The 23,858-nt window shown below is 47.6% G+C and overlaps 1 protein-coding gene across 2 annotated transcripts in view; it reads left to right on the top strand.

Moving 5' to 3' along the window:
* Positions 1 to 775: 775 nt before the first annotated feature.
* The window catches only part of St3gal4 (ST3 beta-galactoside alpha-2,3-sialyltransferase 4), a 45,944-nt gene continuing 22,861 nt past the window's right edge, over positions 776 to 23,858 (top strand). The window contains exon 1 of one of the 2 annotated variants that reach the window (XM_051197050.1): positions 776 to 953. The gene's annotated coding sequence lies outside the window, so the exon portion shown is untranslated. Of the gene's footprint in view, positions 954 to 19,542; positions 19,562 to 23,858 lie in introns of those variants that run through there. The other variant, XM_051197051.1, reaches the window with a different exon arrangement.

Raw genomic sequence — 23,858 nt, 5'->3', positions numbered from 1 at the left:
ACTCGGTTAAACTGCTAACTCCTGAAAAGGTCAGTCCTGCAGGGTGGTTTCTGCACTCTTCTTCAGTCCAGGCAATTCTAGATCCCAAGGAATCAGGGTTAAAGGCTTGATGGGGTTTCCCCTGGAGACAGGATGCCTGGCGCCTTCAGCAAGAACAGAAACTGAGAAGTTATCCCAGGCTAAGTCAGGGTATCCAAAGGAGGGTGCAGAGGGAGCAGTTTGAGGCGCCTGGGGCAGAGGAAAGCCCCCCCCCCCAACCGGTGTAGGTCTCTTGACTGCCTTGAGGGTATACTGGAAAGGAGGATGGACTCCCACTCCAGTACCTCACTTACAATAGAGAGAAAAGGACACTTTTCACCGCCCGGGGACAGCAAAGAAGCCTTTCTTGGTCTTTATTGTTCCCAGGAGAGTGTGGGATCATTACGTTGGGCATACTCATCTTGGCGCCAGTCACAAGCAGCGCTTGCCCTGGGCCTGCCCTCACGATACCGCTTCCTGCACCCCAGCACCCCGGTCGCCTCTCTCTGGACCTCGGTGGCCTCCACACCAACCCCAGTCGCCTGGCAGCTCCGCGCCCCCCCCCCATCTCTCTCCTGCGCTCGCCCTCCCTCCCAGGCGCCCACCCTCCGTCCCTAGCTCCCTCCTTCCTCGGCGCCCTTCTTCCCTCGGCACACCCTCCCTCCTCCGCGCCCTCCCTCCAGCGCCGCGTTCTCGGCGGTCGGCTTCCCGGCCGTGTGCGCAAGCGTGTCCGGCCCCTTCCCCGCCCCCCGCCCGAGCCCTGGCCCCCGCCTCCCCTTCAGGCGGACTTGCCTGCTCCCAGGCCGGCCCCGTTCCCGGGACAGGGACCGGGCCGAGCAGAGCCGCTGCGCCAGTGCTGCCCCGCCAGCCCGGGCGCCTAGCGGATCGGAGCTGCGCGCGGATCTACCTCGCCCCGCCCCGCTCCACCCGTGAGGGTGAGTACGCGGCAGCCGGGCTCTGGGGCCCCGCGGCGGAGGGCGGGGAGCGCCAGGGCTGCCGGGGCGGCCGGGGCTCCAGCCTCGCGCCACGGCTCGGGGAGGTGGTCGGGCCGGGCACGTGGACGCCACGATGCACGGCACGGGGTAGATGTGGGGCGGCCACAGCCCTGGGAAGCTGGGTTCCTTTTTTCTGGACTCGATTTTCGCGGGAAGCCTGATTCGTCTCGCTCTCTTGGAGTGAGCAAACGGGACAATCCTCCGGAAAGTTTCTAACCTCCACTCCTGTGGCTCCTGTGCCCAGGCTGAATAGGTGTCCACCATCCCTAGCATCCTCTGAAGTCCAGGATATGTGGGCTGGCTTTGCTAGAGGTGACAAGCTCTGCACGGTCTGCCTTGTGCTGGAGTTACAAGGTCGCGGAGCAGAGCCCGAAGGTGGGCTTGCCAACTGCAGGCTGACTGTGTCCAAGGAGTCAGCTGAGATATTAAGGGGTCTTTGGGCCTAGGCAGCTGTGCTTCGAAGTTGTCTGGGTGGTGGATATTGGGAAGGAATAGGACTGAATAGTTTGAGCTAGACCTGGGGGCAGAACCCTTGCCATGTCTGCTCTGGATGCCTCTCTGAGATCCTTGCTGGCTGGGACCTCTGAGCAGCCCCAGGATGCCAACGTGTCTGCCATTCCCAGTCCAAAAGGTAGACTTTTCTGGTCTATAAGGCCTGATCTGCTGTGTTCTTCATTCTGTAGGCTGGATCCATATGGCCAGCCTTAGAAGGCTACTACTGCTTGCAGGCTAGGGGTGTAGGCAGTGCCACAGTGTAGGCTATCTGTCACAAGGGCATGAACCTATACCACAGGGCAGGACCAGTTTCTACACACCCTCCTTGGCCCCTCCAGGCCTCTACCCAGGAGGTTTCAAACGAACCAATATGTGTAAGTACTTTGGAAATTGCTGGCTGGTACAGAAAAAGAGTTGTGCATTTGCTATTGAAACTACATCTATAACCTTATTTCCCAAGTAATCCTAGAGTGCTACCTAGAAGGTGCCAGTTACTTAGAGTCTAGGAAATAACTGGACACATTTTGCTCTGTTGGAAGTTGGCCTGCAAATGCTCTTTGAGGAAGCTGAGGCCACCCACCTTTCTCAAATTTATTCTGCCTCTGCCTGCATTCTGAGTCTGTCCTGTTGCATAGGGAGAGCATACAGAGTGCATAGAGAGCATCTTTGGCTGCTTAGTGAAACCCTGCACACCCTGAGAGCGAGCTAGGAGTTGGGGCCAGCCAACTCCTAGGTGACAGTGGAGATAAAGAGAGGGATGTAGACAGAAGTCCTAAAAGTGAATTGGTAACTGGGGGGGGGGTGTAGTAGAGCACTTGCTTACAATCCCAGTCCTGGGGATGTGGGGGGGGGAGAGATAAGGGATGCAGTTGGTTAAGCTCTTGACTGTCTAAGCCTGTCAAGTTTGATCCCCTACACTAAACTTAGCATGGTGGTACATGCTTCCAGCACTTGGGAGATGGGATCCCAATTTTTTGGGTGGTAGATCAGTTCAATGTCATCTTCTGATCATATGGAGTTTGAGGCCAAATGAGGCTATGTGAGACCCTGTCTCAGTGACCTCCTTCTAGGGCTGGTTCAGTGGTTAAGAGCACTGGGTGGCCTTGCGTGGGACCCAGATTCAATTCTCAAACACCTATATAATGACGGATTTCAGTTCTAGGGGATCCAACACCTTCTTCTGGCTTCTACAGGTACCAGACATGTATGTGGTGCACATAAATACACACAGGCAAAACACTCATACACATGGTTTTCAAAGTTTCCTGCATAACCTTTAGACTGAAAGGGCATCTTTAGCTTGGGAGTGGGTTGCTGCTTAAAGAGGAGAAGCCCCCATTTCACGAGGAGTGGAAGCCCAGGGTGAAGAAGCCCCTGGTACCTTTTAGGCCATTGTCCCTTCCTTCCTTTGCTCCCTTCCCTGAAGCAGTGAGTCACCCACAGAGTGCCTTGGCCCCTCTACCCTGCCAGCTGTTTTAGTCTCATAAGATTTCATTTTTCCAGGTAGAACTAAGAATCTGCCCATGTCTGGAATTGTCAAAATTCCTGGGAAGAGCCTCCTTACTTCCCTGGGTAGGGAGAAAGAGAGGCCAGTCCTACTCCTTAGCACCATCTACAGTCATGGCCAGTCTGCATTACTCCACTGAGTTGGCATCAGTCCTTGCTCTGCAGGCAACTCCAGGCCTCTGTTCTCTCCTCAGAGTACCTCCACCAAGGTTGCCCAATGAAGTGGAGACCCCCTCCTGTCATAGTGGTTTGCACCATGCACTGGAGGGAGGACACCACTCTGTTTTAGATGATCAGAAAGAATTGCAAGCTGTAAGGCTCAGGGAGCTTGGGACCCTAGAAAGGTCCGAAGGCTGAATCTACAGGCTTTGATTAAGGCAGAGCTTCAGCCATTAGGAGATAGACATTGGACATCAGAGGGGCAGGGTAAGTGGGGTTCACTCTACTTGCTCCATCCCCAGTGTTGAGTTCCATAGCACCCTGCAATAAGCTGGTGCTGGGTAACATATCTCCCACTTCTCTTTCCCCTGGCCCTCGGGATCCTCTTCCTGAAGACCCCTGGCTTTGACCCAAGTTTTTAGTTTCCACAAGGAAATGGCTAGGGCATGGCTGTAGTCATTAGCCTACACGCCCTTCGTCAACCTTTCCCAGAGAAGCCTGAACACATCTGTGTGAGTGTTCAGAGCCCCCTCTATGAGGAGGAGAGTGTCATCCCCCCCACAACAACCCCACACCGTCTATACTCCCGAGGTGTATTTGATTAATGCAGGTGGAGGTGGTGGTTACATGTGGCCTCAAGGATGACTCAGGTCTCAGCCAGAGCCCATCCTGAAATCCACCCAAGGGTTATTATGTTGACCTGTGGCTTTCAGGGTATTGACGCCCACAAGCGTAGCTCTTCCCACATGAACCCCAAAGCTGCTGAGCAGAAGGCTGATAAGATTGTCTAGATTCTGAAGCCCTGTGATCTGCTCCAGGAGGGTGCTTCTGCTAAGACTGAGGTGATGCACCGTGAGTGTGGGGAAGCCCAAGTACGGTTAGAACTGAAGGACAGTCCTTTCTTCCTGCCTGCAACTTTGCTCAGGCCTGTTCTGGGATGGAGGACTCTAGGATCTTGCTTGAAGGGAAGCAGCTTGAAGCATCCAGGGACCAGTTTTGCAAGTGCTGGGCCAAAACACACAGTATTTCTGCTTTTGACACAAATCTTCCAGATGTGAGTTCTACAGCTGCTGTAGTAATGCCACTGGTATTCATGTTTTACCCCATGTCCTCTCCCATGGAAACAATGTTATAATGTAAAGGGACTTCACCTGGCAGTGGTGGCACACTCCTTTACTCCCAGCACTCCGGAGGCAGAGGCAGGCAGATCTCTGTGAGTTCAAGGCCACATGGTCTGCAGAGTGAGTTCCAAGACAAGCTCCAAAGCTACACAGAGAAATCTTGTCTCAAAGCAACGACAACTACAACAAATAAAATAAAAGAGAGAAAGAAAAAAAAAGAGAGATTAGAGGCAGACATGATGGCTTTCATCTTTGTAATCCTGGTATTTTTGAGGTGGAGGCAGGAGGATCAGGAGTTCAAAGCAAGCTGGGGGCCAGCCTGAATTGCAGGAGGTTTTGACTCAAAAAATAATTAGGGCTAGCAAGATGCTTTGGCGGGTAAGGCACCAGTGACTTAAGCATGGGGGCCTGAGTAAGTCCCCAAGACCAGTGGGAGTCCAGACTAAGTAGTGTGCCTCAGTAATCCTGATGCTCTTCTAGTGATATAGGAGACAGAGACAGGAGAATTGCTGGAAGTTGTAGGGCCACCTAACTGTGGCATCTGCAGTGTAAACAGCAAAGAGGTCTTGTCTCACACTATGTGAAAGGCTGAGATTGACGTTGTGTTGCAAGTACATGTACACATGCTCATGTGCACAAATTCACACTATTTAATGGAAAACTGAAAAAACAGAGTGGAGGGGAAGCAGCCTTGTCCATTTGTGTTTCCTCCTATAAGTCTCTTTGTAAATGAAACAGGCTGGAGAAGATGAAAATTACTCTACCAAGGTCACACCACTCGTAAACTGTGGAACTGGGATGAACTGTTTCCAATGCCTGAACTTTTCAGCCCTGTTTTCTCCACTTCCCATCAGGGATGGGAAAAGAAACATGTCAAGGTCATGGTGATTTACTGTCAAAAGGAAAAGGCAAACCCAGGCTCTATGCTGCCTGAAATTATGTCTAGCCCGGAGTTAGGCTTCTCATCCCTTTCAGTGGGACAAGCCAGGGCTCTATTCCTCCATCCCTCCCTCTTTCCCTGCTGGCCCCTCCCAACCCTGCGCCTCTCCGCTTTCCCGCCGGTAATTGCTTCCATCTGCCCCGCCTGCCTCCTCCTATTCCTTGGAATTGTGGCCACCGCCCACAGGGCTGAAAGTCCTCTTCAGGCAACCGTCGGGACACGTGGGAAAGGGGAGGGGCTCTGCTGGTGTTTGAGCCTGGGAACCCGCCCAGGTCACTGTCTGGTTTAGAAAGGATTACCTTTGCTGTCTCACGCTCGGTGATGACTGGCTCTGGGCTTAGAGTGACAGGGTGTCCCCAAAGATCCTATCTTGTACTGTTGAGATGGCTGGCTTGGTCCAGGAGGAGGGATGCTGGGCATGCCCTGGTGTTGGGGTCCTTGGCATAGCCTGGAGGGCCCTGGAGTTCTGGGAACAGGAAAATACAGCAACGGTTACTTTAGTCCCAAGTGATTGTCACAGAACCGGGGAGAGAAGATTCGTGTTTTTACCTTGCTGTAAAATAAAACTCACACCCATGAAGTGCACATTAGAACTCTTTCATTCCTTTGTCCAAGACTGCACCAGCTGGGTAGGGAGAGAAGCCAGCTAGGGGCCTTTAGATGGCCACATGCAAAGTTTCAGAAGCACGCTATTTAATGGGCACTGAAGGTCATTGAGACATATCAGTGACCTTGAAAGAAACAAGGGCAGTACAGAGGAGAGGAGGACCAAGGGCGGGGAGGTGTATTCATGGTCTCAAATGGATTTGAACACCTTTAAGCCATTTTCCTCTTTGAGGGTTAGGACTTCAAGCTTAGGAACTTGTCTGCCTTGCTCACTGCTATATTCTTGTTTGTTTGTTGAGACAGAGTCTCACTGTGTAGCCTTAGCTGTCTTAGAACTCAGTAATATAGACCAGGCTGAACTCAGACTCATAGATCTGCCTGCCTCTGTCTCTAGAGTGCTGGGATTAAATGCATGAGCCACTGCCCTTGGCTTTCACTGCTATATTCTTACTACTTGGAACTAGGACTAGTAATTGTTTAGAAAACAGCCCTGCCTTGTGTTAGGATAGGGCTGTGAGTGTCCTGCATTCAGATGCAGGCAGGCAGGAGTCCCCCAGAAGAACATGCCCTTTTCTCTACTCCAAGTCCATCTAGTTACTCCCTTTTAGTAACTTTCAGATCCTTGCACAGACTAGTCATAATCTCACTTCCTCTTCCGGTGTCAACTTCTTGTTATTTGCCCAAGAAGGTCACCTTGGGGGCTGAGCGCTTAGTTGAGTGTGGTCTGTGGAGTAAGGGGTTTATTCTCATCTCTACATACAGGGGCTCCATTTAAACTCACCTAAAACTGGGACAGAGGGTTTCTTAGCTTACAGAAAAAAGTTGTTTTGTTTTTGGTTTTTTTTTTTCCTCCCAAACTCCTATTCATCTCCACCAAGAGTGTCCTCCTTCTGCTCCTGGTCCATGCTGTATGGATTTGTCACCTCTCAGTCTGCCCGGACAGTATTGCCACATGGCTTGGTCATCATAATGACAATTTTGAATTGTCCATATCCTTCATGTCACCTTAAGCCAGTTTCTGTGAAGGCTTCCTGAGTCCCTCTGCCTCTAACACTCTGCACCCATCTCACTCCTGTGAGCTTGAGTTCAGGGGGGCCTCTGTGTGTGGGCTGAGGTGTGAAGCCAGGGGATTTGTATCCCTGGGGACAGGTTGTAGGCTCTTGTAGCTTCCCTCATTTCCTACCTTCATCAGCCCTTGTTAGCATTATTGACACCTCCAAGAAATTAACACTCCTTAATGAGATGGTGAGCCAGATAACATTCAGTGCCTCGTATGTAATGTTCTACAAAAGCTGGCTGGGGGCTGTCTTTTATTCCAGGGAGACTGCCTTTGGGCCCTGGAGAACATTGGGCTGGGCAGGACCTAGAGCCATCTGTGTGCCCTCTGTCCACCCAGGTGAGCTCAGGCAGATCTTGCTTTGGATTTGGCTTTCTAAATTAGAAGTCTGTTTACTGCAGTACAGGTATTAGGGTCTGCCTCACTCAGGGATTGCATTGCACAAATGAGGTAAGCATATCTTCCCCTAGAAGAAGTCTCAAAGGTAGGTGTTAGTGTTAGCTTGCTGGAAGGTTGAGACTTTGTCATCATCATATCCCCAGCACTAGCACCCAGCTGGTACCCAGTAAGTGCTCCATAGCATTTCCTTTGGCAAATGATAGAGTAGAGGCACAGAAAGGCATCTTTACTTATTGAAGGTTACAAGAGCATCTCCCTTCAAGGCAGGGAGGAAAGGGGAGCAGGGCCTAGCCTCAGATGTGACCCTGATTTTCTCATTCCTGAACCCCCTGTATGTGTGCGTGCGCCGTGCACACGCACACACACACACACACACACACACACACACAACCTTTCTTGTTCAGCCCATCTGCTTTACAAGTTCCCAGTTTTTAATGTTAATCTTTCCTGGGGCATGGAGGGTCACTAGGACATGGTGAACTAAAATGAATGGTCTGAAAATGCCCAGTAGCCTGGACTAGACTGGACTGACCATGTCTATTTGAAAGAGCAAGGGCTGAGGGGCTGAGGGAAGAGAGTGTGTTGATGGAATGTGGGGACTGTCTCACAGCATTGTGGGTTCTTCTCTCCAAATGCATTGCCTCTTCTCTTTCTGGATCCCTTTTGGCTCCCTCTTTTATCTCTTTCAGCTCTCCAGAGTTCGCAGTCTTGCCTCAGAAGCACCTACTATAGAGAGCTAGCCAGAGCAGAAAGGTTTCTGCCCCACTCCCAGCCCACTAGTGAGCACACGGTGTGTGTGTGTGTGTGTGTGTGTGTGTGTGTGTGTGTGTGTGTGTGTGAATGTGTGGGTGAGGGTGTGCATGGGTTGGCTGTGTGCAGGAGAGTTTACTGGCATATGTCAGTGTGTGAGCAGAACCTGAAGTCCTTTTGTGTGGATCTGTACTCCTTACTTAGGGTCTGCTACTATGTTGCCTGCTCCTGGTCTAGAGTTTGCTTCTTTGTTGTCTTTGTGACCTTGGCTTTGCACTGAGGCTTTGCTTCCTCTTAGAGACCAGCTGGTTCCTTGCTGTGGTCCCACACAGTGGTGACTGATCCCCCCGCCACCTATTCAGCTGCCCAGGGGCCCTGGGGCCAGTGTTTGTTCTCTGTCTTCCTAAATGGAGGCATGTAGGGGCTTCCTGCCCAGAGTTTCAGTCCTGCCAAGGCGGAGGGAATGGGGAACAGCTGCCTTGGCTGATTGTGGCTCTCCGTATGGATTTGGTTTGACAACAAAGCTCCCTCTGTGTGTTCTCAGGCCCCTTATGTAACTAGAGTGGGGGCAGGGGAGGTACAGAAGGAGATGGAGATGGAGACCAGGAGACACCAGGAAGGGGCTTGGGACAGAGGGAAATTGGTGAGGCCACTGAGAGGAAGACTGAAGAGAAGAGGGTAGGTTTGAAACCACAGTCCATTTCCTGCCTCCAGAGGTGGGTAGGGGATGACTTTCAGGTCTAACACCCGTCCCTTTCCATGTTGTCTTCTTTCCCTTGGACCATTCCTATCAGTCAATGTCAGTTAAGAAAGGGCTGGGGGACCTGTTTGGCACTGAGGCCAGGTATGGTTTGGAACGGGGCCTGAGAAACTAGTCCTTGATCCCACTCTTTATCTGAATAGATTCCACATAGATGGGCAGTAGTGGCACATGCCTTTAATCCCAGTACTCCAGAGGCAGAAGCAGGCAGATCTCTATGAGTTCAAAGCCAGCCTGGTCTACAGCATGAGTTCCAGGATGGCCAGTGCTACACAGAGAAACCCTGTCTCAAAAACAAACAAACAAATAAATAAGTGGTTCATTTTCTTTCTTGCCATTAGGCTTCTGTTCCCTTGTCCTAGACCAGCTTTGCTTGCGGGCTACTTCCTCCTGCAATCATTAGGAAGCAGCTCTTCCCTGCATTATGTCAGACTGTCCCCTCAGCTCCCTCTGATTCCACTCAGCCTGCTGGCTAACTCCATCTGTGGTCCCTCCCCTGCAGCACCCCGTTCTCTTCATCACAGTCTCTGCAGCGGTCCAAATTGAGAGGGAAGAAAATACCCTCTTTCAGGAGCAGCTGGACTGATAGGCCATCAAGGCCAGGTGAGCTGGCCAGAGCTAGGTGTGCCCTGGAGTCAGGGTAGGTACCAGAGCTGAGCCTGGGACCTGACCACTTAATGAACACAAGAAGAGGCCTCTGCCTCTCCTGCTTTACAGGAGATTCATCCTTCTAGATTATCTCTGGGTCTATTTCTTCTCTGTGCCTCAATTTCTGTTTCATTCATTCATTTATTTATTTATTCTGGTACCTGTTGTTTATTCTCTCTCTTGAAAAAAAAAACTTTCTCTGCATCTGGAATGTGTTGCAAAGGCCACACACACTCAACCTGTGGGAAAGGATGGTTCCTAAAAGGGTGGGGAGGAGTGCCCCTGGCCAAGATGCCAATTATCCTGAGCATGGCCTTGGGGCCTACTGGATGGGAGTTTGGACATGTACTTGACCCATGGCACCGCTGTAGTTGATTTGCGATCTCTGCCCAGAGGTATTCAGAAGGACACTTGGGCCTGCTGCTCCAGGGGGAAAAGGATGTGGGTGTAAACAAGATCTGTTGAAGATCTGGACTCCAGAATCTTCAGTCCCCAGGCATTGACTGGCTGGAGGCTTGGGCTTTTGTTGCCCCCTTTCCAGGCCTGGAACTGGGATGATCCTGTGAATGCTGAAGCCTCAGGCTTGAGCTCACACTCTGTTTGAGCAGGGGAGGGGGAGGGAAGGGTGTGGGGAGGCAAATGGGGTGGGGGAGACCCTAGGGGACCTAGGACTTTCTAGGTTTGGAGTTCAGTGAGCTGAAAGGTCGGTCTCTCATACAGATGAAGGGCAGAGGGCTGAACAATCCTGGAGGATGCTAAGTGCAGGCTGTGGGTGTCAGGCCAGGAAGAGTCCTCCCTCCACTGAACAGCAGCATCTGCCATGTGCAGGGCAATGGGCACAGGCTTCCCTGTGGCCCTCTGGGGACACTCGCAAGGAGTTCATTAATGTGGGTGAAATGCCTCTCTAGGACTTGTGCCCTGCGTCTTCCTTCTGTTTATATTCCTGCATCCTCCTCTTTGGTATCCCCCTTCCCGCTGCTTCCGAGAATAACAGTAGGTGATCTTTCCTCTTGACAGCAGGATTTGGAAGGACAGAGGCAGCAGGATCAGGGATTCCCTTTATCCAACTTTCAGAGGCCCCTAGAGAACAGATGAAACCACTCCCTGCTCCTTGAAGCTCCAGGCTCCCTGGCTGATAGCTCCAGGGACCTTCAGCCAAACAAACAAACAGCAGGAGTCAGAGCTGAAATTGAAGAAAGCAGGGAGCAATATACCACCAAGGAATGGCGGAGGAGAGTTCACTGGCTGATGGGGCCCAGCAGACCTCAGAAGTTGTATGTGGTGGTGGAGTGGAGTGGGCAGGGAAGGGGAAGGAATGAGAGCTGTGATCCTGAGTACTTGTGTGTATGTAGGAGGCCACTGTGATGCTGGTTGTGTGTGCATGTGCGTGTTTAGTAGCGGCCAGTATGAAACATATATGTGAGTTATTGCCATACAGGGCTAAGTGTAGGTGTTAATGAGGCAAAACAAGTTTGACTGGGGAAGAGGTCACCCATGCCTCTTGATTCTGTTATGTGATGGAGCTGTTGGTGCTCGGACAGTAATTTCTACCCTCCTGACAAGGAGCTCGGTGGGTAAGAGATTGCCCTGGGTGGTCTCTGAAAACCTGGGTACCAGCCAGCCTGTTGACCCTGAGGGACTGTTGTTCAAGGACTTCAAAGCCTGGCCTTTTTCAGTAGCACCCAGAACATCAGCCATCATCTCCTGTGCTCATTATCTGCTTTTACTCTGAGGAAAACTCTGTGTATGTGTGTGTGTGTGTGTGTGTGTGTGTGTGTGTGTGTGTGTCCATTGTGTGTATTGTGTCTGTATGTGTATGTGTTTGTGTCTGTGTGTGTTGTGTATGTGTGTGTGTGTGTGTATGTTGTGTCTGTGTGCCTGTCTCTCTCTCTCTCTCTCTCTCTCTCTCTCTCTCTCTCTCTCTCTCTCTCTCTCTCTCTGTGTGTGTGTGTGTGTCCATGTCTGTGTCCAGACAAGCTGCTATAGGAGAGCAAGGGCTTGATTTTCCTTACTGTGCACATCCCTTTAGGAAGCCCTTTGCTCACATACCATTGTACTACTCTTCTCCTGCCCAGTCTTTCACACCTCCCTATACCTTTAACTTGTGTTCTTTCTAAGAATTCAGAAGGGCACTCCCTATAAATATATAGACTTCTCTATTTTTGAATTAGGGTTCAAGGGCATTAGTCCATTTATAGCTGATTGGGTGCTTTGGGGAGGGGAGGAGGGAGTATAGTCCTACCAGAATGACTAACTGCAAATGCTGCTCCCAAGGACTCCTAAATAAGAGCTGACAGCCAGCAACAGGTGTGGCGCTCTGAGTAAACCTTTATTCACCTCTGTGAGAATTCTTGGACTGCACATTTCTCTACCTTGTCCCTGTTTGGAGACTTAGGGAACACTGATGGTTCTCAATTTACAAACATTTGATTTAAGGTAAAATAAAAAGAATTTATAGTGGCATGTGAAGACTTACAAAGATTACAAACAACTTAATTATAAAGGCAATACACATTGAGAAGCCATATTTAGAGCTTTGAACTTTGCCCCTTACCAGGCCAGTGATATGCAGGATGACAGCCTTGTGATGCTGGCAAAGGGTAGGCACCGGAACCCTTGCCAGCCACAAGGTTACAGGATGAACATTGTTGCCTTCCCAGCGGTAGACTGGCTTGTTAAGATAGAATGTTCAGCATATAGATCATGACTATCAGATGCATTTTAGAGTTACGCAGTCTTTTCAACTCATGAGGCTTTTTTAGGCCGCAGCCCCACAGGGTACCTCTGTCTGAGCTAGAAAGGGCCATTCACACTGCAGAGGGAATATTACTCTGGAAGAGGTTGGGTACTGTCTCCAGAGCTACTGCCTGTGCTACCCAGGCTATGAGGGTCTGTCCAGCTTCTAGCCAGCTGGCTGCATTAGCTGAAACCAACCAAGAGCCAGGACACTGACAATCCATTAACTGTCAGAGGTACTGCACTTGGAGGGAGGAAAGAGTGGGTGACCTCCCCAGTGTAGCCCCCCCCATCCAGTAGTGCCTGTGAACTGTCCAGACTTGGCTGTCTCCTCAAGTGTGGCTGTGAATATGGACCTGGGGTAGTGACCTCAGGCATGAGGAAGTGGATAATCCTCATCAGTGCCCAAGAAGAAAGGAGGAGGAGCACATGGAGTGGTTTAAAAATTAAAAGACATTGCTCACATAAGCTGCAGAATTGCTCCAGGAATTTTTAAAAATTTAACAGCATCACCCCTTCACTAATACCCTGCTGTGACTTTATTTTTTTATTTTTTTATGACATCTAAACAACTCCATGCTCCTCTAGTGGCCTGTGCAGGGTCTTAGACCATCTGGTACCCGTGGCATCATTGAGTTGGCTATCTCTGACCACTAGCAGTCATGTCGAACTTGTTTCTGTTCTTTACATCTGACAAATGCTGGGTCATTGTATTTTTCTCACTCCAGAACCCTTTGTCCCTATCCCGTGTAGCTCAGGTTAATATCAGCTTCCGAGAGGGATCGTCCTAACGGGATTGCAGAGGATCTGCCCAGTTATTCTCTGCCTCACTGCCTTTGGTCGGTGGCTTCCTAATAGGAGTTATTGTTACATTGCCTTTGCTATTTCTCTATTTGTCATATGTCTGTCTCTATGTATACACTCTACACAGGTGGGCCTGTTTTCTTGTTTATAGCTCTTGTTGGTAGCTAAGACAGTGGCGTGGATGTAGGAGGCTGTGGTCTGAGTGGGCTTCTGTTTCTGCTGTGTGACCAACCTTGCTGTATCTCCCCCCACTAAGACAGGGTTTCTCTGTGTAGCCCTGACTGTCCTGGAACTCACTTTGTACACCAGGCTGGCCTTGAACTCAGAGATCCAATTGCCTCTGCCTCCTGATTGCTGGGATCAAAGGTGTATATCACCACTGCCTGGCCCTTGTATTCTCAAAGCCCAGGGGTATTGCAATGGGACAAGAGTGTTGTTCTAGACCAGCTCTTCTGAGGAGTAGGTAAGGGGGGTATTGCTCATGGCTCTCCTATTGCCACATGGGCTTACTCTGTAGGTGACCTCACTTGGGGGTTCTGGCCAGCAGCCCTAGAATCAGAATCATTAGGGCTGGTCAACAGGTACAGAAGTCAGTTCCTCAGAAATCACTCATGAATGTGAAAGCATGAGGAAATGATGCTTCAAGGACAAATATCCTTATCAGCTACTCCCAGATAGCTCTGGCAAACTCCTGGCCTGCCACGGTATTCCCAGGTCTTTACAGAAAGAATGGCTGTCATGTGTAGTGCTGCTGTCTATATGGAGTTATTGTTTACATTAGAAACAGCCTTTCCATCTGGACAGGGGCCTGCCCCTCTACATATGGCTTGCCAAACAGAGAGGGTGGATGTTTCATCCTAGGGGTGTGTGTGTGTGTGTGTGTGTGTGTGTGTGTGTGTGTAGTGTGTTGCTTTGGTCTCTGTCCTTGGAGTGGGACACAAAGAATAAGAAGAGCAGGTCTCTGAGCAAGGCAGGGGCTGCACTTACGTCCTTTGGACAGAGGTCAGCTGCTTTCACCTCAGCAATAATCCCAACAGTCACTGTTTTTTGCAACTTTGAGTCATTCTACCAGATAAAGCTGTGTTTTCCTCTTCAGTCACATAGCAGAAAACCAAATCCAGAATTCAGGTGCAGGTATGTGAGACTTTCTTTCAGGCAGGTTTCCAGACAGGGATTCTCAGTGCAACAGTCCTGGCTGTCCTGAAACTCACTGAGATCCTCCTGCCTCTGTCTCCCAAGTGCTGGGATTAAAGGTGTGGGCCGCCGCTGCTGCCGCCCGTCACCACACCACCTAGCTAACCTTGATTATAGCTATTCTTGATTATAATATTTTATTTTATCTCTCTCTTCTTCCTGCTGACTTTTTTTTTCTTTTTGGTTTTTCAAGACAGGGTTTATCTGTAGCTTTGGAGCCTGTCCTGGAACTCTGTAGACCAGGCTGGCCTCAAACTCACACAAATCAGCCTGCCTCAGCCTCCCAAGTGCTGGGATTAAAGGCATGCGCCACCACTGCCTGGCTTTCCTGCTCAGTTTTTGTTTATTTGTTTGTCTTAATTTATTGTATATTGTACTCACCAGTTTAAAAAAGTTAAACAGCCAAAGGGTATATGAAAGCAAAACGTGGTGGTATAATTTCAGCACTTGGGAGATGGAGACAGGGGCATCAGGAGTTCAAAGCTGTGCTTAGTTACATAGTGAGAGGCTAGCTTGTGCTATATGAGACCTGCCTTAAACACAGACAGACAGATGGGGACACACACACACACACACACACACACACTCACACACTCACACACACACTCTCTCTCTCACACACACACACTCACACACACACTCACACACTCTCCACCAACAAGTTTCGATGGGATATACTGGCTCACACCTGTAGTCCTAAGCACTCCAGAGGCTGGAACAGGAGGACTATGACTTTGGAGCTACCCGAGACCACATAATAAGATCCTACCACCACTTAAAAAGCAAAAAATGTCTCTTTCATTCTAAACTGTGTTCTGCTGAGCTGCTGCCTTTTAAGGTAGCCACCTTCATTTTCGCTGCATCTTTCCTATTAAATTATTCTTATGCAGATGTATGTATGCATGCATATAACCCTCTGCTGAAAATGGACCCGGAGATACACAGAACACTTGGAATTTAATATTGGACTTTTAGGGGATCCCTCGATGGCAGAACATACAGATTTAGATTCTCTTCCAGCTGTATAGTGTTTGCAGTCTGTCATCATCTGCATTGAAACAGGTCTGTGTGGCTAGATATTTACAAAGTGCTGGGAGGAGCCCAGTGCTGTGACAAGTACCTATAGTTCCAGCCCTAGGAAGAATGAAGAAAAGGAGTGGTTATACTGAGGAATTTGATGCCGGTGTGGGCTGTATAGTGAGACCTGTCTATAAAAACAATATTAAAACACACATAGATGCTGAGTGGTGGTGGCACCTTTAATCTCAGCACTCGGGAGGTAGAGGTAGGAAGATTTCTGCAAGTTTGAGGCCAACCCAGTCCATAGATTGAATTCAAGGACAGACAAGGCTACACAGAAACCCTGTCTCAAAAAAAAAAAAAAAAAAAAAAAAAAACAAAAAAACAACAAAAAAAAAACTAACACACACACACACACACACACACACGTTATAAGTGCTTCACTAAGGGTCTTGATAGACAGGTCTCTGTACAAACAAAAGGCTTCTCTGCAGAGTAGATTCTGGCAGTAGATTCTTGGGGAACAAGAATGTTGGTAGACATTGCCCAATCTCTACCCACAATGTTGACTTGTTCAGTTCTACTTAAGGGGCCCCATTTCTCTTATGCTCCTCCGTCACTGTGCCTCTGTCAGGATCAGTGAAAAGAATGGTGCCCCAAGCATACGCAGTTTTTTCTCAGGTGCTGGGGCTCTAACTCAGAGCCTTGCGTATGCTAGACAAGGGCTCTACACAGGCTGGAATATTTACATGCAGATGAGTATGTGCCATTTTTATAGTCTTCACAGTAGCAGTACATTCACACCCTTGTTCTACCTTAATTTTGTTTTATTTTTCTGAGGTAGGTTCTCATGTAGCCCAGGCTAGCCTCAAAATCACTACAGAGCCAAGAATTGCCTTGAACTTCTGATCTTCCTGCTTCCAATTCTCATGTGCTGAGAGGTGAGATGACAGGCTTGAAGCACATACCTGGCACATACAGTGATGAGGATTGAACCTGGGGCCTTTTGAGTGCTAGCCAGACATTCTTCCTACTGAGCCACATCTCCAGCCCCCTAACTTTAAAACATAACAGTTGAGGGGCATTTAGGTTGCTTCCAGGTTCTGACTATTACAAATAATAGCTATGAACATAGTTGAACAGATGTCCTTGTTGCATGAATGTGAATCATTTGGGTATAGTATATGCCTAACAGTGGAATTGCTGGATCCTGTGGTAGACTGATTCCCATTTTCCTGAGGAACAGCCATACTGATTTCCAAAGTGGCTGTACAAGTTTGCACTTCCATCAGCAGTGGAGGAGTGTGCCCCTTTCTCCACATCCTCTCCTGCATAAACTGTCTTTGATGTTTTTGATTTTAGCCATTCTGACCGGAGTAAGATGGTATCTCAGAGTTGTTTTGATTTGCATTTCCTGATGGCTAAGGATGTTGAGCACTTTCTTAAGTGTCTTTCAGCCTTTTTAGATTCCTCTATTGAGAAATCTCTATTAGTTCTGTACCCCACTTTTGGTGTTTTGGTAACTAGCTTCTTTGAGTTCTTTGTATATTTTAGAAATCAGTCCTCTGTCAGATGTGGGGTTAGTGAATATCTTTTCCCATTCTGTGGGCCCCTTAACTGAAGAATGGATGGAGAAAATGTGATACATTTATACAATGGAGTACTACTCAGGGGGCGGGGGGCAATGGAATCTTGAATTCACAGGCAAATGGAACTAGAAGAAACCATCCTGAGTGAGGTAACCCAGTCACAAAAATGCAAACACAGAATGTACTTACTCATATATGGTTTTTAGACATAGAACAAAGGGAACAGAAAGGGGATGGGACGGGAGTTGGTAGGGGGAGCAGGGGAGGAGGAGAGGGTAGGGGAACTGGGATTGACATGTAAAACAAGCTTGTTTTAAATTCAATAAAAAATTATAAAATTTAAAAAAAAGTAACAGACTGGTGAACATTTTCCCATATTGTCAGACTTTTTCTTTTAAGAGAGAAATGGGTGGAGGATTAAGGTTGTAGCTCAGTGGTAGAGCACTTACCTAGGATGGAGGACGGCCTAGGTTTGATTCTTCTACACTGCCAAGGGTGAAGCAAAGGCAGGAGCATCAGAAGTGCAAGTCTGTCCTTGGCTCTATGAGCTCTCATCTAAAAAGAAGGAGGAACTGGGGTGAGGGAGAGGGTGAGGGTCAAACTCCACATTAAGTGCGATCCCCAACATAGAGAGGGAGGGAGGAAGGGAGGTGGGTGGGAAGGTATAAGGAGACAGTACAAAACTAAAGATTGGCACTTACATTCTATTCTGTTCTTCTCATATATCCAGAATTTAATTTTCACTTCTAGTTGGGTATACCTCTATTTTGCTCATTTATCATATCGGTATAATTTACCCATAATACACATAATACAAGCAGTATTGTTTTCTGATCCATACTTTATCTGTTTGTAACACATAAAAGTTAAATTTGAGCTGGGCAGTGGTGGTGCATTCCTTTAATCCCAGCACTTGGGAGGTGCGGGTAGGCAGATCTCTGTGAGTTAAAGACAGCCTGGTCTATAGAGTGAGTTCCAGGACAGCCAGGGCAGACATAGAAACCCTGTCTGGATAAACCAAAATGAAAAAAAAAAAAAAAAGGTTAAACTTACAGTTTTAGGTTTATCTTAAATTGATCCACATGAACGAATTATTTCAGTTTAAGTAGTTCTCAGTTGTGTGAATAGACCACAGCTTGGACAGCTCCCTGCCTGGTACTAGTTCTCTGTTCTGCATTATAGCAGTGTTAAATGAGTGCTCTTGAATGGGGTGTCTGTGTGAAAGGGAGACTACTCTGGGGTGTACCCCAAAATGGAATTGCTAGATTTGAAAGTGTGCATGGCTTCAAGCTTCAGCCTTACTCATACATATTGTGACATGCTCTACTAAGACTGTATGGGTTTGCATCTCCACCTGACAGCCATGTTTGTCTGACAAAAGACACTGGGATTGAATCTGTGTCCGTGGTCACCAACCACCAGCATGTTCTCAGGTACTCATCCTTATCCCCCTGATCCCTCCCACTTCTCTCTCTGTTTTACAATACTTCTTCTGATTATGTAACCCAGGATGGCCTTGAACTTGTGTCTTCTGCTTCAGCCAAGTGCTGAAATTATATGATAGGATTGCAAGAATGTACCATCAAACCTGACTCCCTGATTATCATGGGAAAAGGCACAATCATAACATTATATTTTCCATCTTAGTCATTTAAAAATTTTGGGGTGTGTGTGTTCATGTGGAGTCCAAATGACAGCTTTGGGTCACCTTCAGAGATAGGATCTGGCATTGGTCTGCTGCTCGCCCAGTCATGTCCACCAGTTAAATTTTCATTTTTAGGTTTATTCAAATTGATCCACAATTTTTACATGGATTTTTTTGGGGGGGCTTTAAACTCAGCTTCTTATGTTTTAGAGCAGGTACTGTATGGATTGAGCCATCTCCCTGACTCATTTCTTAACAGTTCAAGGGCAATAAGTACATTCCCAGTCTTCAACCATCACCACCATCAAACTGAAGATCCCCTGAACAATTTGTTTTCCTGTTCCCCACCCTATCCCCTCAACTACGTTGTTTCTGTACTTTTGACTGCTGAGTGCCTCCTTTAAACAGAGTTGTCATAGTGTGTATCTTTCTGTGACTGCTGTGTTTTACTTAGCACATTGTTCTCAGTGTTCATCCATTGTGCAGCAACTGTCAGAATTTTCTTGTGTGGCTGAACAATGCTGCATGATTTTGGGTATCACATGTTGCTGATCACTTCATTTTTCCATAGATACTTGGATTGCCTCTACATTTTGGGTCTTGTGACTGACCAAATCTGTTGTAAATGTGGGTGTACACGTATCTCCTGGAGATCATGGTTTCATTTTCATTGGGTACATACCCAGAAGTGGAATTGTCGGATCTCATCTTGCCTTTTGTTTTCCTTTGGTTTGTTGTTTCTTTCCTGTTTTCGGGATTGCTGACACTTGTAGATCACATGCATTGTGTGTGACTCATTTGGAGCCTGAATTTTGAGCACCGTGCACGACTGTGACACAGGCAGTGGCTTTAGAAAGGTCTCTTCTGGAGAGACAGCTGCCCAGAGAGATGCTTTGCTCAGGATCCCCGGTGCTGCCTGGAGACAGTGCAAACAGCTTCCTCGGGCTACCTCCTTCCTGCCTGCTCCACCCCACTAATGTTCCCAGTGAATATGGGCCAATAGGTAAATCTGTACTCAGTGCTGGGTGGAGTCTGGGTGGTGGTGTCCCTGTTGTCTCTACAGGCAGCTGTAGTCTTGTACTCCATAGCCAGGAGTAGAGCCAGCCACGGAGAGGACAGGTGAGCACAGTTGTGGGGGTGGGTAGGAGCTGTGGCTGAGCCCCTTCTCTTTTCTGGAGTGAGGCAGACCTGGAGTGGAGAGGGGGTGCTGCATGCATTGCCAAGTGGCTTGCTCTGTATGGGGCCAGCACTGAAACTGTGGGCTTAACTGGCCTGATATGAATTAAGTTTGTGACACCTCTGGAAACAGCCTTGGTGCTCCCATTTTTGGGGGGGTCTTTGTGTCGGGTGTTTTTGTTTGTTCATTTATTTATGTTTTGTTTTGAGACAAAGTCACACTATGTGACCTGGCTGTCCTGAAAATTACTATGTAGATCAGGCTGGCTTTGAACTCTTAGAGTTCAAACTTGCCTCTGTTCAACAAGTGCTGGGATTAAAGGTGTACTACCTCACTACTGGCTCTTTTGGAGGGGAGGGGGCAGGCTCTTACTGTGTGTCTCTGGCTTGCTACTGCTTCCTGAGTGCTGGAATTGAAGGTGTGCACCTGAGCCTGGTACCCCCTTTATCAGAGGAGGAATCTGAGGCTGAGTTCATGGTTGGTGGCTACAGAGGCTGAGTTGGAGTTCAGGGTTTTCAGAGTCCTCCATAGTCCTTTTATCTGCAGCCAGTGCTTTGAGCTCCCCATCAACTAGATCCTGGTATCTCGTGCCAAACTGGCTGTCTTGAGGAACATATGAGGAGGGAAGATAAATAAAGTGCCATTTGAGCCCTAATTTTTCCTGGGGCCACCCAGAGTTTTCTGTCTTTAGCTTCTGGTGTGTCCCAGCACTCTGGAACGAGTAGTGGTTGAGTTAAGTAAAAGAGGGCAACTGTCTAATCTGCAGAAACAGCATGTACTTGGTGATAAAGGTGTCCTTCTGAAATTAGCCATTTGGCAGATAGTAGTCTTCCTGCTGGCCCTGGGAGTTGCCAGTGTGAGAGTCTAGCAAGCCTCATGTCCAGGTAAGCACAAAGGAAGGTCTGGAATTTTCTAACTTGATGAAACTTTCTGCTCATAGGTTTTTTTTTCTTTCTTAGTTGCATAAATGAACAAATGATAACAATTTAGACATATGTTTATTTTAAAATGTGCCAATTACTTACCATGTGCTCGGTATTCAATTTGGTGCTTGGGAGACTGGTCCAGTGGACACTGGAGATAGCACAGTATAACTGCCTCAGTGGAACTGAAACAAACTGATGATATAGACGGATGTGGGAGGAGTCGCCTGGCAGCTGGGTAGCTAGGGGGATGCTGTGGCAGGAAGGCGAGAGTAGGGAGGGGACTTTGGTCTTTGATCCTAACCACTGATTCCAGATCATGCATGTATAACACTGTTGACCCCTGTCCTAACACAGATCCAAGCATGAAGCCACTGGCTTTGACTCCTGCCCCTGCATCTACCCAGCCTCCATGCTTCTATGTGCAGGTTGGGGTGGGAGGCATGCAGCCAAAGTGTACAGTGAGGGTAATTAGATGTGCACAGTGCAAGGCCCTTGAGCTCCTGTCTAATTCTCCTGTCTGTGCTTTCTCTAAGTGGTAATGTTACAGGAGCACACCACCATAGCAGGCTTAGCATTGTAGACCTGTATTACCAGCATGGAGGAAGCTGAAGCAGAGGGATCTAATGATCCTGAGTTGTATATGAGACCCTGCCTTAAAAACAATGCCCCCAAAAGAACACAAGGTAAAAATAGTATTTTCAAAACTATTTTTACCCAGGGATGGAGAGATGGCTCCGTGCTTAAGAGTACTAGGTGTCTTTCCAGAGGACTTAGGTTGGATTCCCAGAACCCCTATGACAGCTCACAAATGTCTGTAACTGCAGTTACAGAGGATCTGGTACCCAATTCTGGCCTCTACATGGTACACAAACATATACAAAAAAAAAAAAAAAACCAAAAACAAAAACAAAAAAAAAAAAACAGTCAAGCACATAAAATTAAAACAATAAAAAAAAAAAAAAAAAAAAGAGGTAAGTATGGGCATGGTATCACATGATTTTAATCCCAGGACTCAGAAGGCAAAGTCAGGTGAATCTCTGTGAGTTCAGCCCAGACTAGTTGCTTAAGTGAACTCCACCAGGCCAGCCAAGGCTACATAGTAAGACCCTGTCTCCAAAAACAAAACAAGCAACAACAACAACAATAAATAAAAGGCTTTAAGTGTATTTTTACTCACTTCTCACTACTGTTTTACATGGCTTCAGTTTTGGGGTTACTTCTTACAATAGCAGATGGCATGCTGCTGGTATCTACTATTCATGTTCATCCCTGTGCCTCACTTGGGGTCATGTAGACATGATTATGGTTGTTAGAAAATCCTGGAGGGACTCTATCTCCTTTTCATAGACCTGGGACCCAAGGCTTAGGGAAGCCAATTTATCCCCAAGTCACACATCTTGCTGATGGCAGAGGGAAGGCTCAGTCCCAGTGGCCTGCCCCAAAGCACAACTCTTATCTAGAAGACAAAAGGCCCTTTCCAGATAGCTCCATCTTACCCAAACATGCTGTCAGGGTGGGTTCTGGAAAAGTTTGCAAAAAGCAGCCATTGGGGCAAGATGCCAAGTGAGAAAGAGGTTGGATGGGGACAGAGAAGAGCCTGTGGGACAAGGTGACAATATCACATTGGATTGGCCCAAGAGGAGAATCAGAGGCAGGCAGAGTGGTCTTCTGGACCCTGATGTGTTTAAGACATTGGGTTTCCCATACTCCTTGGCTGTACATCAGCATAATCAGTGACAGCAATGCCCATTCCCAGACATCTCAGATTCCATTCATTTCTCCTTTTTGAAGCAGAGCATAAGAAACCAGCTGTCCTGTTTCCTGTGGGGCAGGCACCACTGTCTTCTGTCACATATTTGAACAAGAAGAACTCTTGCAAACTGTCTGGTCTTGTACTCCTATAGAAATAGAATGGGAGGCACAATCACATGCCACTCAGAATTTAATAACTCAAGGCATCTGCCTTTGTCACTTTTTTAAAAATTTATTTTATTTATGGGGATAAACATATGGCTCAGAGGTTAAGAGTGCTTGATGCTATTACAATGGACCCAGGTTCAGTTTCCAAAACTGATATTGGGCAGCTAACAGTGGCTTATAACTCCACAGAGAATCTGATGCTCTCTTGTGGCTTCTGCAGGCACCTGCATGCATGTAATACTCGTATAGGTACACAGGTACATAATACACACATAAAATAAAGTAAAAAGTAGTGTACGCCTTTGTTCCCAGAACTTGGGAGGCAGAGGCAGGAGGATTTTTTTTGAGTTCAAGGCCAACCTGGTCTACATAGTGAGTTCTCAGACAGCCAGGGCTCTGTAGAGGAAACACTGTCCCAAAAATTTTATTATTATATGCATGCATGCATGCATTCATGTGCACATGTGCATGCATGTGTGTACATATGGATTCTGTTTGTCTGCTATGTAGACCCTGGGGATCAAACCCAGGTCATCAAGCTTAGTGGTGATCACATTTACCCACTGAGTCATCTCTTTAGTCTGTTTTATTTTGAGACAGGGTCTTGTGTAGCCCAGGCTGTCCTCAAACCTGCCGTAGAGCTGAGGATAACCTTCAACTCCTACCTCAGGGGCTAGAGAGATGGCTCAGTGGTTAAGAGTCCTGGCAGTTCTTCCAGAGGACCCAGGTTCAATTCTCAGCATCCACATGGCAGCTCACAGCTGTCTGTAACCTCAGTTCCAGGGGACCTGACACCTTCACACCAATACTCATAAAATAAAGTTAAATAAATAAAAATAAAAAATAAAACTCCTGCCTCTGCCTCCCAAGTACTGGATCACATTCTGAAAAAGTAAAAATAAAGAGGTGAAGTTAATTTTATATTGTAATATTATCAAAATATACAATTTCAATGTGTAACTATAGTTAGGTGATAGTTTACTTTTTAAAAATTAGTATTATGTGAATTCAGCATATATTTTTACTTAAAACCCATCAGTGTGGACTGGCCACATAAGCCCATAAATACTTTAAATATTTTTCTGTTCATTTATTTGTGTGTGTGTGTGTGTGTGTGTGTGTGTGTGTGAAAGCCAGAGAACAGCTTATTTCAAGAGTTGTTTTTTTTTTTTTTCCTTCTGGGATATTGGTCCTGGGGATCAAAGTTCAGGTCATTAGACTTGGTGACAAATACTTTTACCCATTGAGACATCTTGTAACCTGACGTAAGTATTTTATTTAACCCAACTGGGCTTATTGGGCTTATTGGTATTGTTTGGCCAGACCAGGACTAGTATAATCTACTACTTTCATATACGGCATTGGGGGTGGGGGTGGGGCAAAGGAAGAGGAT

Source organism: Phodopus roborovskii, unplaced genomic scaffold (genome assembly GCF_943737965.1).
Source record: "Phodopus roborovskii unplaced genomic scaffold, PHOROB, whole genome shotgun sequence".
Lineage (NCBI taxonomy): Eukaryota > Metazoa > Chordata > Mammalia > Rodentia > Cricetidae > Phodopus > Phodopus roborovskii.
This window is presented reverse-complemented; position numbering and strand designations above follow the sequence as displayed.